Raw genomic sequence first — 14,227 nt, 5'->3', positions numbered from 1 at the left:
CGGAGCTGTAAAAGTTGTTGAAACGGCGAGTCTCCGGTCGCGTCATGATCTGCATGTGGAGGTGAAAAGGTGAGAGACGCGGCGCAGCGGGTGGCAGCGCTGGGACCCTGGGCCTGTTTCTCTCTGGGAGCAACAGGAGGTGTGTGCGTGACTGCTCAGCTGCAGCAGGAGTCCAAGTGTGCACAGATTTCTTGTTGGGGTTTGTTGTTTGAAGTTTCTGTTTGTACGGAGGAAGCGGTTGTGCCATCGCGTGTTTCGAGTTATAGCACGGGACGAGAGCTCCCGAAGAGCGCCTGCCTCCTGCCCGATTCGACGGCTAAAATCATCACAGAACGAGAGGAGCCAACAGGAATGCAAGTCTCTTCCGGTGAGGAGCCTCCGACACAGCACCCAGTACTGGGTGTGCAGAAAGAATCCTGTTCTACGGTTTTGGTGTGAAATGGCCTCCAGTTCTTGTAACATGATGGGTTTCTCTGGACTGCAGTCCCAGTGCACTCCGCTTTGGATATGCGGTGGTGTTTTCTACAATGGAAAACCCTTTGTTTGTACAGAATGGAAATGGCAGTCTGCATGTTTTAATAATCTAATGTGATCGTGTACTACAGCTTAAACACTGAGCCAGGTGACGTTTGATTCTAAAAGATTTCTCTGTCATTTCAGCGGCGCCTTGTCTGCGGCAGCCCGGCAGCTCCTGCTCCCCTCCGGCCGAGACTCTTCCCTCTCCAGAGGTGGGTTAGTGCTCTCAGCTCATCTTCTCTCACACAGCTGCGGGTAGAAACGCTACTTCCACTGGGCAGAGAGCAGACGGGCAGTGGGAAGGGCAGCCCTGTGTTTGGGGATCAGGGCTGTCCCTGCTGAGGGATGCTTTCAGAGCCAAAGCAACTGGCGGGGTTATGAGCTTTGTGATCCAAATAAGACATAGAAAGACAGAGAATGAGAAAGAAATAGTGTTGCATGCATCTAATCAAAATAGACTCTTTCAGACAAAACAAATATTGAACAAAAACTTAGTTGCAACTCACACTGCACTACACTTTCTTCTAGGCTGACATGACCGATAGTTTGTACTGTCTTCCTTTCAGTCTGCAGGGTGTGCATCTTTTTCCTCAGCTTCCTGCAGAAGGAATCAGATTCTCCTGCCCTGGTTTCACTCCTTTATATCTCACAAGCTTCTGCAGCTCCTGGAGGCTGATGACATTTTTGCTGTTTCTGAAAAATTGCTGACTGGCTCATCAGCACAATTGCTGATTCAAAATCTTTTACTCACATGTTGCCTTAGCCTCTGTATCACAGAGATGTGTGCTTTTCTGGGTTGGATAGATCGATAGTGTGCTTTTGCTCAGTTGCTCTGCTCAATGCATGGTCTTTTAACTCCGGCTGGGTACGAGCACCTCACTCTCCACACGGCTTTCCAAGGCTCTGTCATCGTGTGTGAGGATATTGTGTAGCTCGTGAAACAGTTCCCCCATTTGAGCCCTGGATTTACTGGGTACTTGAATACCTGAATCTTGCCGTCAGTCCTGATCACCTTGTTTTTGTTCTGCAAGGACAAGGCACCTCCCCAGCACTGAACACAGACTGATACTGGCGGGTTGATTGTGTTGTGGGAAAATGGGCTGTGGTGTGAGTTTGTGTCTGTGTGCCCTGTGGGGGAGAGGTGTCCCCTGCAGCGTGAACAAACATGCAGACTCCACACAGACAGCACCCCTGGAATCAACTCCAGGGCCCCGGTGCTATGAGGCAGCGATGCTAAGCACTGTGCCGCGGTGTTGCCCCCTTTGAAAATGTCTGACTTCTGTTTAATTTGAGGTCACAAGCTTATAAATGGTCTCACAACGTTTGTCTCATCTCAGGTTTCTCTGACCAGTCCCAAGGACCTGTAGTCACTGACAGCTTCTGCAGTCTGACGGTTCATTTCAGTAGGCTGGAGGGATGGCGCAATTATCCTCAAATCAGTGAGTATTGTTTTGCTCTTGTAACGTGAAACATCAAAGAGAAGTCAACAGACCATTTCGAGAAACTGTTCAGAATGGCCCGTGGTGATTTTCTGGGTCCTTTAGTAAGCTGACCGGGACTGTGTCATCGACACACTTTGTGAGAAGTCAGTCTATGTGTTTGCTCTTGTAATCGTTCATGAACAACGTGTGTAAGAGAGGGAGAAGATTCAGCCCTGGGGTGATCCAGTTTTCTATTTAACAACCTCAAACTGCAGGAGAGAAATGCTTCATTTCTAAGATGGAAATATTATCAGAAGGTATAATTAGCCATTTGTGTATATCATGTCCAAAAATATGTTTTCTATATAAAAAGAATTTAGTAGAGACATTTGCTTAATAAGGCAGTAGAATAAATGTTGTGATGCTGGTGTGATGGTGCTCTCCAAAAAACTGATACAAATGGACAGAGAGACAAAGTGAGAAAGAAAATGTATACATAACAGACATATATGCTGAATACAATACAGTGCTACAAAGCACAGTACCCTAGAGTGAAGATGGAAATCATTCATTCTAGTGCAGAAGAAGTGAATCTGCTTGCAATGGTTTCCCTGTACAAATGGAAAACGTTGTGAATTCTACATAATTCACAGGAAACAAAATAAACAACTCATTCACTCACCTGCTGTCCGTGGGCGTCTCTGCTCAAATTTGATTTTTTTTTCAAGAGCACCGTGACCCAGAGCTCGGTAATCGTTTCGCTACTGAAGATCATTCAGTTTTTAATGCTTTTCATTTTAACTTCCTACTTGTTAGTATTTCCTCTTAGATGAGAATATTCTCTTCGGCGTGTCTTTACAACTCTTCTCTTATTGCTCCTCTTGTCGGTAATCCGGTGTGAAAGCTCTCTCTGTCGGAATCAGTGTCTTACCTCTCCGTCTTGTGTTTCAGGTCTCCTCTGGCTGCCGACCTTGCCGTCGGGACAGAACACATCCCGCACTGACCACACTGCTGGGTTTACTGTACGTGACAATAAAGAGCTTGAGCAACACATCTAATGTGATCTCTGTACGCTTCCCGAGGAGCAGAGATGATAAGGTCTGTGTCCGTTCCCGAGTCTTTGCGAGAGGCCTGTTTAGTCCCTCACTGAAATGATTTTAGATGCCTGTGAGTCGTGCCCACTGACAAATGAAATAGTGCAGCATAATGAGACTTCAAGCAAAGATCTCATTAGCCCCTTCTGTGAATCGGTGTCTCGCAAGAGATCTTCCATCTCTTAGAAAGTTTCACAGCTTCGACCTCTAGATTAGAAATGACACCAATTGCACATGGGTCCAGCAACGTTCTATATAGTGCACATCCCCATCGGGATGAAAAACAAAAATCCCCAGTGGGGGAGTCCAGTCTTTCCCAGCTACGCAAATTGCTTTTCGTTAGGTGAGGTTATTGGAGAATGTTGTACAGTTTCTTAATGCAGTAGGGCGAGTAAGACTGAAGTGCCCCCCGTGTTGGCCGATCAGTGGAACGAAACTGAAAAAAGCTCCTTGAAACTGTGATTCATACACTTAGACACTGGCACAGCTTGGTGCTCACCTGCTGTCCGTGGGTGTCTCTGCTGAAATTTGATTTTTTTTTTCAGGAGCACTGTGACCCAGAGCTCAATAATCACTTAACTACTGAAGATCATTCAGTTTTTTATGCTTTTCATTTTAACATCCTACTTGTTAGTATTTCCTCTAAGGGGAGAATACTCTGGTACTTTTCCAACATGGGTCTTAGTTGAGTGAGCTTTATTACAATAATTGAACAATACTTTCACCTGCACATAACACTCAGAGATTTTTCAAGGGTTTAATATGGGAGCTACGTTTCTTACATGTATCCTTTTGTAAGTTGATTCACAAAGCTTTCACCGCCTCCACTCCAGTGAATCACTTTGTTTAGCAAGTGATCAGGTGTAACAGTTTAATTTCTTCCTGCAAATAATGCCTTTTCCTTTTTCATCCCATTCAAGTCTCCGTCCTAGTTAAAGTCATTGTGATGTAGAACGGCAGTGGTCCAGTTGAAAGGTTCAAGGTTTCACTGTGTTTTAGAGTGCAGATAAAGAAGATAATAGGAGAGGAAACTGGAAAAGCCGTGACTCTGTCATTCAATTCAATTTATTTTCATATAGCGCCTTTCACAACAAGGTTGCCCCAAGGTGCTTAACAGTGCAAGTAAATATACATTTTGTGAATACAGAACTGAAGACAATGGAGGAAAGGAACCAAAGGCTCCTCAGTAAGGAGAATAAAATCCTCTAGGGGTCCAAGGTCAACTGGCTGCCCAACCCCCTTGGGCATGCTAACATTATATCATTAAAAAAAAAGAAAGAAATGAATGCGGGTTTTAATCAATCCATCCATCCATCACGTCGTCTGTATGTCAGTACCCCATGCAGGTCTCTGCAGACCAGCAGAATCCTCCTAAACGATAGCTGTATCCACGATGCCCCTCTTGGTTCCATGGCACTGATGCAGCATTCAACTCACATGGTGCCCAGCCCATGACGGACAGGCCTCTGAAACCATGCTGTGTACGGTATTTCTCCTCTGCAGTATCCCTGCGAGGCAGGACAGGTGCCTGACCTCTGAGAGCCTTGTAAGTAAGTAGAAGGAGTTTGAAGTCCGCCCCGTACATGATAGGAAGCCAATGAAGAGAGATAAGTATGGGGGTTATGTGGTCATACCTGTTGCTCCGAGTAACAATTCTAGCTGCTGCATTCTGTAAGTATTCAAACTCTTTGCTGTGACAAATCTAACATACTTTAGGCAGACAAAATGACCTTAAAAAGCCACATGATTTTTGAGTAGTCTGTCTGTGTGTAGTAACAGTGGTTCACATTATTTCAGAACGTATACTCCCGTCTCTGTAACTTTCCTCAGTCAGCTAGTGAACGTTCTGTATTTACACCACGAATGCACTACTTTGTCTCGCGCGCGGTCACACTGGCCGTCCACAGGCACGGGCAGGAGCAGGGAAGACGAGGCCGCTCTGTAGTGCCCCTGTGGCTCTCCAGCAGAGGGGAGCACTTTGCTCAACAGCCCTGAGCCGAAGGACCCAGTAATAAAGCTGAAAATCTGGCAAGTCCCCCAGTCTCCCTAGGGCGCTGGAGAATATTTCATCTGATGCTGAGGTTCCTGTAACTCAACACAAAATTGAACACGGCGAGTTATGAGTTTGTGAAGAAGTGACAGCGGTAACTTCCGATTACTCACTGCTTCAGGATGCACACTATCGTCGATGAAACCTGTGGTGTAAGCAAGCGAAGAGGGATGGATCCTTCTAAAACAAAGAGGCCATCGGGAGGGCAGAAACACTCTGCAACAGGTAGGAGCTGTGGAGCCGTGATTCCCCCGAGCCAGAGCCCTCGTCCTCCTTCGACAGCGAACTGAGCTCCAGCGACTGGAGCAGCTACCTTCCGTCGTGGGACCTCCTGCAGATTGGGAACGGGTAAGGCAATTCGACACGAGCCCACTCCTCTTCCCACTGCCTACGCTCCTATAACAAATAGTTTCAGGGTGTTCAAGTACGGGATAAAGAGATTACAGGTGTTCCCAATTGGCTGAGGATACAACTGTCTCTCTGAGAAAGCACAGAGAGGTGGACAAAGCAATTAAATGTATTTACAAGTCATTTCCTCTGTATCTGGTCTTTCTTTACATATCAGAAAAGTGAACTGGTGGCTGTTGGAAAGTGTCAACTTCATTCAGGAACTAACGGGTATAGACTTTTTACTTGAATGTCATTTGGATGCTGGAAACCCCCCCAAAACGTGCCAGCGTCCATGAAGAAGTTCCCCTCACGTGGTCTCTTATAGATAAACATACCTCCCATTGATATCATCATCTAGAATACAGAGAAAAAATAAACCCGTGCTTTGAAAACTGGGTTTAAAATAGTATAAGTGGGGTCAACAAATTAACTGGTGTGGATGATGAAATGTAGAATCAAGAAGATTTTATGAATAGATATAATGTTTGTGATAAGTCTGATAACAATCCGTCGTAACCAGAGCTACTCCTAGAGAGGTATTGATGCTTTTAAGAAACTAACAGTAGCCCATCAGAAACTATAGAAGGATTTACAACCTTTATTAGACTACAAGGAAAACAATTTAGTTCTACTTGTACTAATAAATACTTAAGATCCCTCTTGCAATCTCACAATATCTTGTCAAACTATTTTGGAGCACCTCTTTGGGGAAACTGAGTGGAATAAAACATGACGATTGTCAAACACATTTTGTATGAATAATAAGGTTAAGGCGTCATTACAATATTGTACATTGAATCGACCCGGTAAAGATACATAGTGTGCAGAGATTTAAAAGTAATATAGATGATAATTGTCTTTTTCAAAGCAGCCCAGAAACCTCACGTTTGTTTTTGTTTTGTCCTGTTATTAAAACACTGAATTGATCGGCACAATTGTGTAAAGAAGGTTTCTAATTCGGACATTTATTGGTGAGAAATAGATGTTATTTTACTGCTCAATACTGCTGAACCGAATATAACATATAATGTATCACTGACTTAATCATTATACTTGCTCGTTATAATATGTGTACATAGCCTAAAGATAAAAAATAATCGAGCATTTAATAATTAGACCGTATGTCGTAGTAGCAGAGTGTACTTCTCGCCTAATTGATGTGGTCGAGCAACACCACAATCGCCTTACAATACGTCCGTTCTGTTGCTCTGACTTTCAGTTTCGGCAGTGGAATGGATTCCAGGGCAAACCCGTTCTCGTTTGATTATCCGTTTGAAATCTCGCCCAATATAACAGCAGTAAAATAACACCTATTTCTCACCAATAAATGTCAGAATGCACTGAAATGATCGTTACTATTTCTTCATTACGATCTCGTTATCGAAGCCTTTTCTTTCCTTGGTAGAAGTAAGGCGCTTCCAAATGGAAAGAAGTCACATCTGAAACACATGAGGGCACGTCTCCAAACTATTTCTAAATGTCCCAACATGAAAGCTGTGCTTACCTAGTCTGTATTTGCCTGTATAATGTACCCCGGTCTGTAATGTAAGATCTGTAATGTACTCTTGTGTGCATTGAATAGCATTTTTACTATTGCAATATAAATGTTAAAGAAGAGAAAACACAATAAGGTCGAATTAATCAACAACGTGAGGCGACTCGCCAGTAAAGTAACTCTCCGGCGACGTCTGGAGTTCAATAACTCTCTGCCCTGCAATACGGTTTTCCGGGAGTCCGCAGTGCTTGACGAGCAGAGAGCGGAACCATAGCATCCTGGGCCGCGGCTCCAGACCGATCTCAGCGACGGACCGGCTGTCGCGCTAATCACGCATCAGATCCGGATCCGTCGTGGTTAAGTGACGTCATAAGAGTGACGCACGGTTTGTCCAATCAACGCCGTTGGGTGGGAAAAGGCGGGACTTCCTTTTTATTGGGTGAGTGACACCGCTCTTAGCCAATCACCGCGGACTTCCGTGTTCTTAAACGGAAATACCGCCCCCACCTTGAGTGACTCGGCTCATAACCAATCACCGCCGAGTTTCGGCAGGAGGCGGGATGGATACGGCTCTTGTCCAATCAGAATTTCTATTCCGGGACCGTACTGAATTACGGCGGGCGGTGACACTTCCGAGAAATGGCCACTGGGTGGCGACAGAGATACACGAGTATATGGCGGTGAGTCTCAAAGCGCTGTCGAAGACTTGTGCAGATATTGATTTTTTTTTTCAGAAGTGTAAATATTTTATACTATCTATGTACCCCTGATGACATTATTGATTTGCTATATATACTCTTGTTTTGTATCGTATCTATTTTTATTGCTACAAGAGTTCAAAAAGAACTGCACTTTCGACAGAGATACACGAGTCTATGGCGGCGAATCTTGAAGCGCCTCCTTACAGATCCTCGTTGTGCAGAGATTGAAAATCAAAACAGATGGTAACTGTGACTTTTGTGACAGCAACTCTGAAAGCTAATGTAAAGAAGGAAACTAATATTGGCATTACTTTTAAAGAAGTAAAATCATGCAACATTTAAATCCATTGAAAGTAATATGAAAATGTCGTTTGTATTTAAAAAAATATGATACTTCCACGATATAATAACTAACGACATGCTGTGGGAGGGGACCCATGTTTAAACACTTTAAAACGGATGTAAATGCGTTTGTACAGACAATTTGAAACATGTACGGACCTTATCTGCTTTTGTTTACTATTAAACAAGATTACTTGTTTAATCTTTTTGCATAACATGTACATGTATTATCGTATGTACCCCCGACTATACTCTATGTTATATGTATTCTTGTTTTTATGGCATGTATTGTTGTTCTAATTAAAAAGAAAAAAGACGCGAATCGATGACGTCAAAAGGAAGTCGCCCACAGGGCTTGTGGGAGATGTAGTCTCTCAAGTGCTCTATAGCGCACTACAGAACACGTGCGCTGCCCGCGCGTTCCGCAGATTTGATTGAGCATCAGAATTAATTATACGATTTCAGCGTATTAATCGTGTCGCGGATTTCTATGTCTCTCTTACAAGACGGACTCGGCAGGAGCTGTTTCTTGCTCTCCGCAGTGAAGCTGCTCTGGGAAGAGACGAGCAAATCTTCAGACTCTTTGTAAATGAGACATCATGACAGCTGCGCCGACCTGTTTGTGTAAAGAGCAGGAGTATTGTGTCCCCCTGATTGTGTTATGTGTACTCTAGTGTGTATTTTTCTTTCTGTTTTCTGTTCTGTGTATTTCACAAGCCTGTGTCTGCAGCGCTCATCCTGCCTGCATGTTTGCAAACTTTCCTCCTGTGTTTATTTTACTTTGTTAAATAAAACGTGGTTGCCGGGGAAACGGTGCTGCAGAAGTTGTTGCGATCTGACCTCCAGCAGATAAACAGATGGCTTTTTTAATCTAATCAGCGAGCAAAGCAGAAACGTTAGTCTAGAAAGCGCCAGCTGGAGTATTTTGTGGACATTATGCGGAAGAAAAGGAAGAAACGGTGACTCGCAGGCTGTGGGACAGGACTATCAGGGACACATCAGCGCTGGAAACCAGACTCAAACCGCTGGGCTCACTGGACCATGAGCGAGTCCTGCTGGGTGTGTTACTGCAGGAGTGAGGAGTCTCCGGTCTCCGGTCTCCGGTCGAGACCTGCCTGTCTCCTGCATGTGGAGGTGAAAAGGTGAGAGACGGCGGCGCAGTGGGTTCCAGCACTGAGACCCTGGATTTAATTCCTGGGGTGCTGTCTGTGTGGAGTTTGCATGCTCTGCCCCGTTCTCATGGGTCTGGTTTCCTGGGGGTGCTGTCTGCGTGGAGTTTGCATGCTCTGCTTATGTTCTCGTGGGTCCGGTTTCCTGGGGGTGCTGTGTGTGTGGAGTTTGCATGCTCTGCTTATGTTCTCGTGCGTCCGAGTTCCTTGGGTGCGCTGTGTGTGGAGTTTGCATGCTCTGCTTATGTTCTCGTGGGTCTGGTTTCCTTGGGTGCTGTGAGTGTGTGGAGTTTGCATGCTCTGCTTATGTTCTCGTGGGTCCGGATTTCTGGGGTGCTGACTATAGCAATGACCTCCTTCCTCTACAGATTTTTTTTTTATTCTGGTGGGATCATCTTCAGACTTGATTCATTTCACAGAGTCAGCAGTAGATACACAGTTGTTAGCATAGGAGGAGTACAGAAGAGGTGACAGCAGTGCTGGGGTCCCCGGTATCTCTTCCACTGAGGACCCTCTGGCACAACCAGAGGTGTGAAATTGCCTCCATTCTTTGTAAACTTACAGGTTTCTCTGGACTGCAGTCCCCTTGCGCTTCGCTTTGGATATGCTGTGCTGTTCTCTACAACAGAAGACCCTTTGTTTGGAAGGAATGGGAAGCTAAAAGCAGAGTCACAATCTCTGATACATCTAATCAAAACAGTAAGTTCTTTAAAACAAACCAAAACATTGTCATCATATAAAAATGAATTTGCAAGTCAAGGTGCACCACTAAACCCCCCCAGGAAAACAGAATCCCCACCTGATCGCACCTGATCGTATCCGTCAACCTGAGTGACAAATTCATTGTGGATTACTACATGCGTGTGATCACCAACTGCTCTGGGATCAAAGACTATTTCGTTTGTTTGTATATCGTGACTTGGAAAGAGTTTTGTTGAGCCTGACATACTGCGTACGATTTGTTAAAATTGAATGGTACCATCCCATAATGTTATGGTTAACAGAGTTAGTGTGTGTTGCGTGTATTGTCTGTTTAGGATTCTGTAGCATTCCAGTTGGGAGGATGTTTTTACAGAACTCTGCGTGGAGTATCTACAGGCTGTTTGTCCCATTTAGTGTAATCTTGCTCAGTGAAGGGATCCCACACTTCCCTGCTGCATAGGGCAAAGGGTTTGATTGCACTTTTAATGTTCAGAGCCAATTGTATTGGGGGATTGATGTTGTAGAGCCTCCTTTTACTGGCATGGAAAGCCCCGTGTGCCTGCTCCTTCAGTGACTTCACTGTCAGGAAAACCCCCAGATGAACTGATTGTCAGTCAGAGGTATGTGTAGCTGGTTGTGTTTCAAAGTGTTGTTCTTCAGTTGAGTCAAGTGTTGTCGACTGTGTCTTGGCCACAGGCCTTTCGTGGTCTGAGGGCTTGGAGTTTGTCTAGTGGCTCCTGCTCAGTGACTGGGGAGTCTAAGGGGTTGGGTTGTCTTTTATAGCCAATTGGAATATTTTCCGGTTTTCATATATGTTGTTCTGGTCTAATGCTTCTGTGTCTGGGATCTGTCGGCAGAAATTTTCACAGTATGTTTTCCAGACTGATCCATTCTGGAGGCTGGTTTTCATTCATTTCAATGATTCCATTGTTCCTAGAAATAGTTTTGATCTATGGACTCCTATAGATTACATTATATAGGATATATAGAATTTATGCATTGAAAGTATCCTCCAATGTCTGAGAGTTGTCTGTTTGTGTTTGTGCTTTTCTTCTTGAACGTGTGCTTGTCCAAAAAGCTCACAGATCAGAGTAGTGTGGTTGTGTTTTTGTGTTAGTTCTGGTAGTTCTTTTCGGGTGGGCAGCATCCACATTTTTTCAAAACAACCCAATTTACAAATGATAAATTCCAATATACTGTAACAGCGAGGATATTGTCATCTTGCAACAGAGATCTTAACAATTAATTACATCCACAAATATTCGTATAATTGTTTAGTCCCCAAATAACGCTCCTAGATTCTTTCAAGACTAACATGTATGAGCTGTACTTTACTTTGTAAAAATACTCTTCACCTAATAGTGTCAGAATTGAGGAGAGACTTACAGCGATCTTTAAAACTTATAAACATGTAGCCCTTAAACTATATTGAAATACAAAAGGGTCTCTTTCCGTTCATCATAAGTGTCTATAATTTAATTTTCAGCACAGAGTGTATTTGACAAAAAATGCCATCAAACAAAAAGTGATTTGCAGCTCACAGTGCAGTTCTTGCAAGCTCACAGGTGTATTTAAAACGTATGCGCATGTAGACTGTCAGCTATATTGAATTAACAGGAACTCTGGAGTATCGGCATGTCATGCGGTTGAGTTGATCTGGGAGAAGGACCTGGCTGAACATCTGGGGCCTGAACAGTGGAATAGGGTCTGGAAAGACGTACACAGTGTATTTCCGTACATCGTGAACTTTATTTAATATTCTGCACAGAGTGTCTCCGATGTGCGGGAAACGGTCCAATGCAGCCGTCTGTATCGGACTCGTGCTGGCGTTGTAAAGTGGGAAGCTGGCTGTTTTCATGTAGGATTTGGAAAGGCTTCCGGTTAGTGCAATATCGGTATTAAAAACTCTTGCACGTTTAAATGCAGAGGTCACCTCTTAGGCTCCCAAGAGCTCCTGATCTCTTAACTAGTTTCCAGGAAAAGAAAATCAAGAAAAGATCATAATTACTTGGATTTGTGCAAAAAGTGGAAAAATATAAGAAGAAGGAATATGAGATAAATAAAACTTTGTCAGGCTGATGAACTGCTTTTCTTAGGTCGTTACAGTGTGAAATATCTTCTGGCACAGCCGGACTTTATTACTTTCTCATTTGTAATACACATATAGAATCCTAAACTGTTGATTTCCTCCCTTCCTCTGTTGGCCTGTGTTGTTGACGCAGGGACTGGTCTCATACTAATGCTACATTAGTTTCTCTCCCATTGCAGAGTCCCTCTCTCACTGTCTAGTCTTCATCTTGACTGACTGCACAACACAGGGGGAGAGCTGGTCTCTGAGGAATAACCTTTAAGTGATTTCACAGTGGCACAAACTGACAATCTTGCTTGAACAGGAAAAAATTAATCTGTCTTTCTGGGTGGTGCAGACCTGTTTCTTAGTGCTGGCCCACTGAAATGGTAATCCCAGCCAGCGCTGGAGAGACATGAGATAGGGATCCTTGTGAAGTGTGGAATTAGAATAAGGAACCTAATTCACATTTACAACAGAATTTCCTGATGCGCAATAAGAAAAACGTTTATTCCACTATCAACTCAAATGTGTCCGGAAAACCCTCCCTGAATCTCGCCAGCTCCACTGTTCCCGTATTCAATGTCATGATTCCTTCTCTCCCTGTCGGCTAAGGGAAACCCGGAGTGGATCAGCCTTCCACTGGACCCGGACTGCCGGCTAAGGGAAACCCGGAGTGGGTAAGCCTTCCACTGGATCCGGATTGTCGGCTTAGGAAAGCCCAGACTGGATCAGCCTTCCACTGGATCCGGACTGTGAGCAGGTTTTGTCCAATCGGCGCTGAGATTTCAGCAGGAGGCGGGAGACATGCGGCTCTTGTCTAGTCACACGGCTTCAGTCCCGGGGCTTTTCCGAGTTCCGACAGGCGGTGACACTTCCGAGAAATGTCCACTGGGCGGCGACAGAGATACACGAGTCTTAAAGCGCTATTGGAAAGACTTATGCGGAGATTGATCATCAATATAGATGATAACTGTGACCTTTCTGAAAGCAGCCCTGAAAGCTAACAACATTTATTTTGGTTATGTTGTGGCTTATAAACATTCAGGACTTTTTTACAAACTTATATAGAGAAAGAGACTAATTTACTTTTAAAGGAATACATTTGTTACATTTTAATTCCATTGAAAGGAAGATGAAAATATCGTTTGTATTTTAAAAAATGTTTATACTTGCGCAACATAATTATCAACGGAATGGTGTGAGAGGAGACCATGTTTGAACAGTTTCAAACAGATGTAAAGACGTACTGTGTCTAGTTGTAAGAACGTTGAAGCATGGACGGACCCTATCTGCATTTACCTTGTTTAATCTTTTTTTCCATAACCTGTACATGTATTATTGCATGTACCCCTGACAATACGATTGCTGCGTTGTTTTCTTGTAGTTTTTGATCTCATAAAAAATACAAAAGACGCGAGTCGATGACGTCAAAATGTTGTCGCCCACAGGGCTTATGGGTAATGTAGTCTCTGTAGTTCACTGGGCTGCCCTGCCCACGTGTTTCGCTGATTTGATTGAACGTTAGAATTAATTATATTAATACAATTTCAGCGTATTTATCGTCTCTTGTATTTCTATGTCTCTCTTCTGTGTTCCCTTGTGTGTATGTTTTCTTTTATTCACGTGTCTGCAGCGCTGGTTTATCGACTCGGCACATAAAGCAAACCCACTGTCCTCGTGTTTCTTTTAGCTCCAGTCTTGTTTGCAAACTTTTCTCCTGTGTTTATTTTACTTTGTCAATAAAACGTGGTTGCCGTGTCAACGGAGCTGTAAAAGTTGTTGAAACAGATGGCTTTTTTTATCTAATCGGCGAGTCTCCGGTCGCGTCATGATCTGCATGTGGAGGTGAAAAGGTGAGAGACGCGGCGCAGCGGGTGGCAGCGCTGGGACCCTGGGCCTGTTTCTCTCTGGGAGCAACAGGAGGTGTGTGCGTGACTGCTCAGCTGCAGCAGGAGTCCAAGTGTGCACAGATTTCTTGTTGGGGTTTGTTGTTTGAAGTTTCTGTTTGTACGGAGGAAGCGGTTGTGCCATCGCGTGGTCCGAGTTATAGCACGGGACGAGAGCTCCCGAAGAGCGCCTGCCTCCTGCCCGATTCGACGGCTAAAATCATCACAGAACGAGAGGAGCCAACAGGAATGCAAGTCTCTTCCGGTGAGGAGCCTCCGACACAGCCCCCAGTACTGGGTGTGCAGAAAGAATCCTGTTCTACAGTTTTGGTGTGAAATGGCCTCCAGTTCTTGTAACATGATGGGTTTCTCTGGACTGCAGTCCCAGTG

At 44.3% G+C, this 14,227-nt stretch overlaps 1 long non-coding RNA gene across 1 annotated transcript; it reads left to right on the top strand.

Moving 5' to 3' along the window:
• Positions 1-9,668: 9,668 nt before the first annotated feature.
• Positions 9,669-13,726, top strand: LOC138224205 (uncharacterized). The gene is made up of 2 exons (XR_011182560.1): positions 9,669-9,877; positions 12,564-13,726. It is a non-coding gene; the product is annotated as an uncharacterized lncRNA (long non-coding RNA).
• The last annotated feature ends 501 nt before the right edge of the window (positions 13,727-14,227 follow it).

Source organism: Lepisosteus oculatus, chromosome 19, assembly GCF_040954835.1.
Source record: "Lepisosteus oculatus isolate fLepOcu1 chromosome 19, fLepOcu1.hap2, whole genome shotgun sequence".
NCBI lineage: Eukaryota > Metazoa > Chordata > Actinopteri > Semionotiformes > Lepisosteidae > Lepisosteus > Lepisosteus oculatus.
This window is presented reverse-complemented; position numbering and strand designations above follow the sequence as displayed.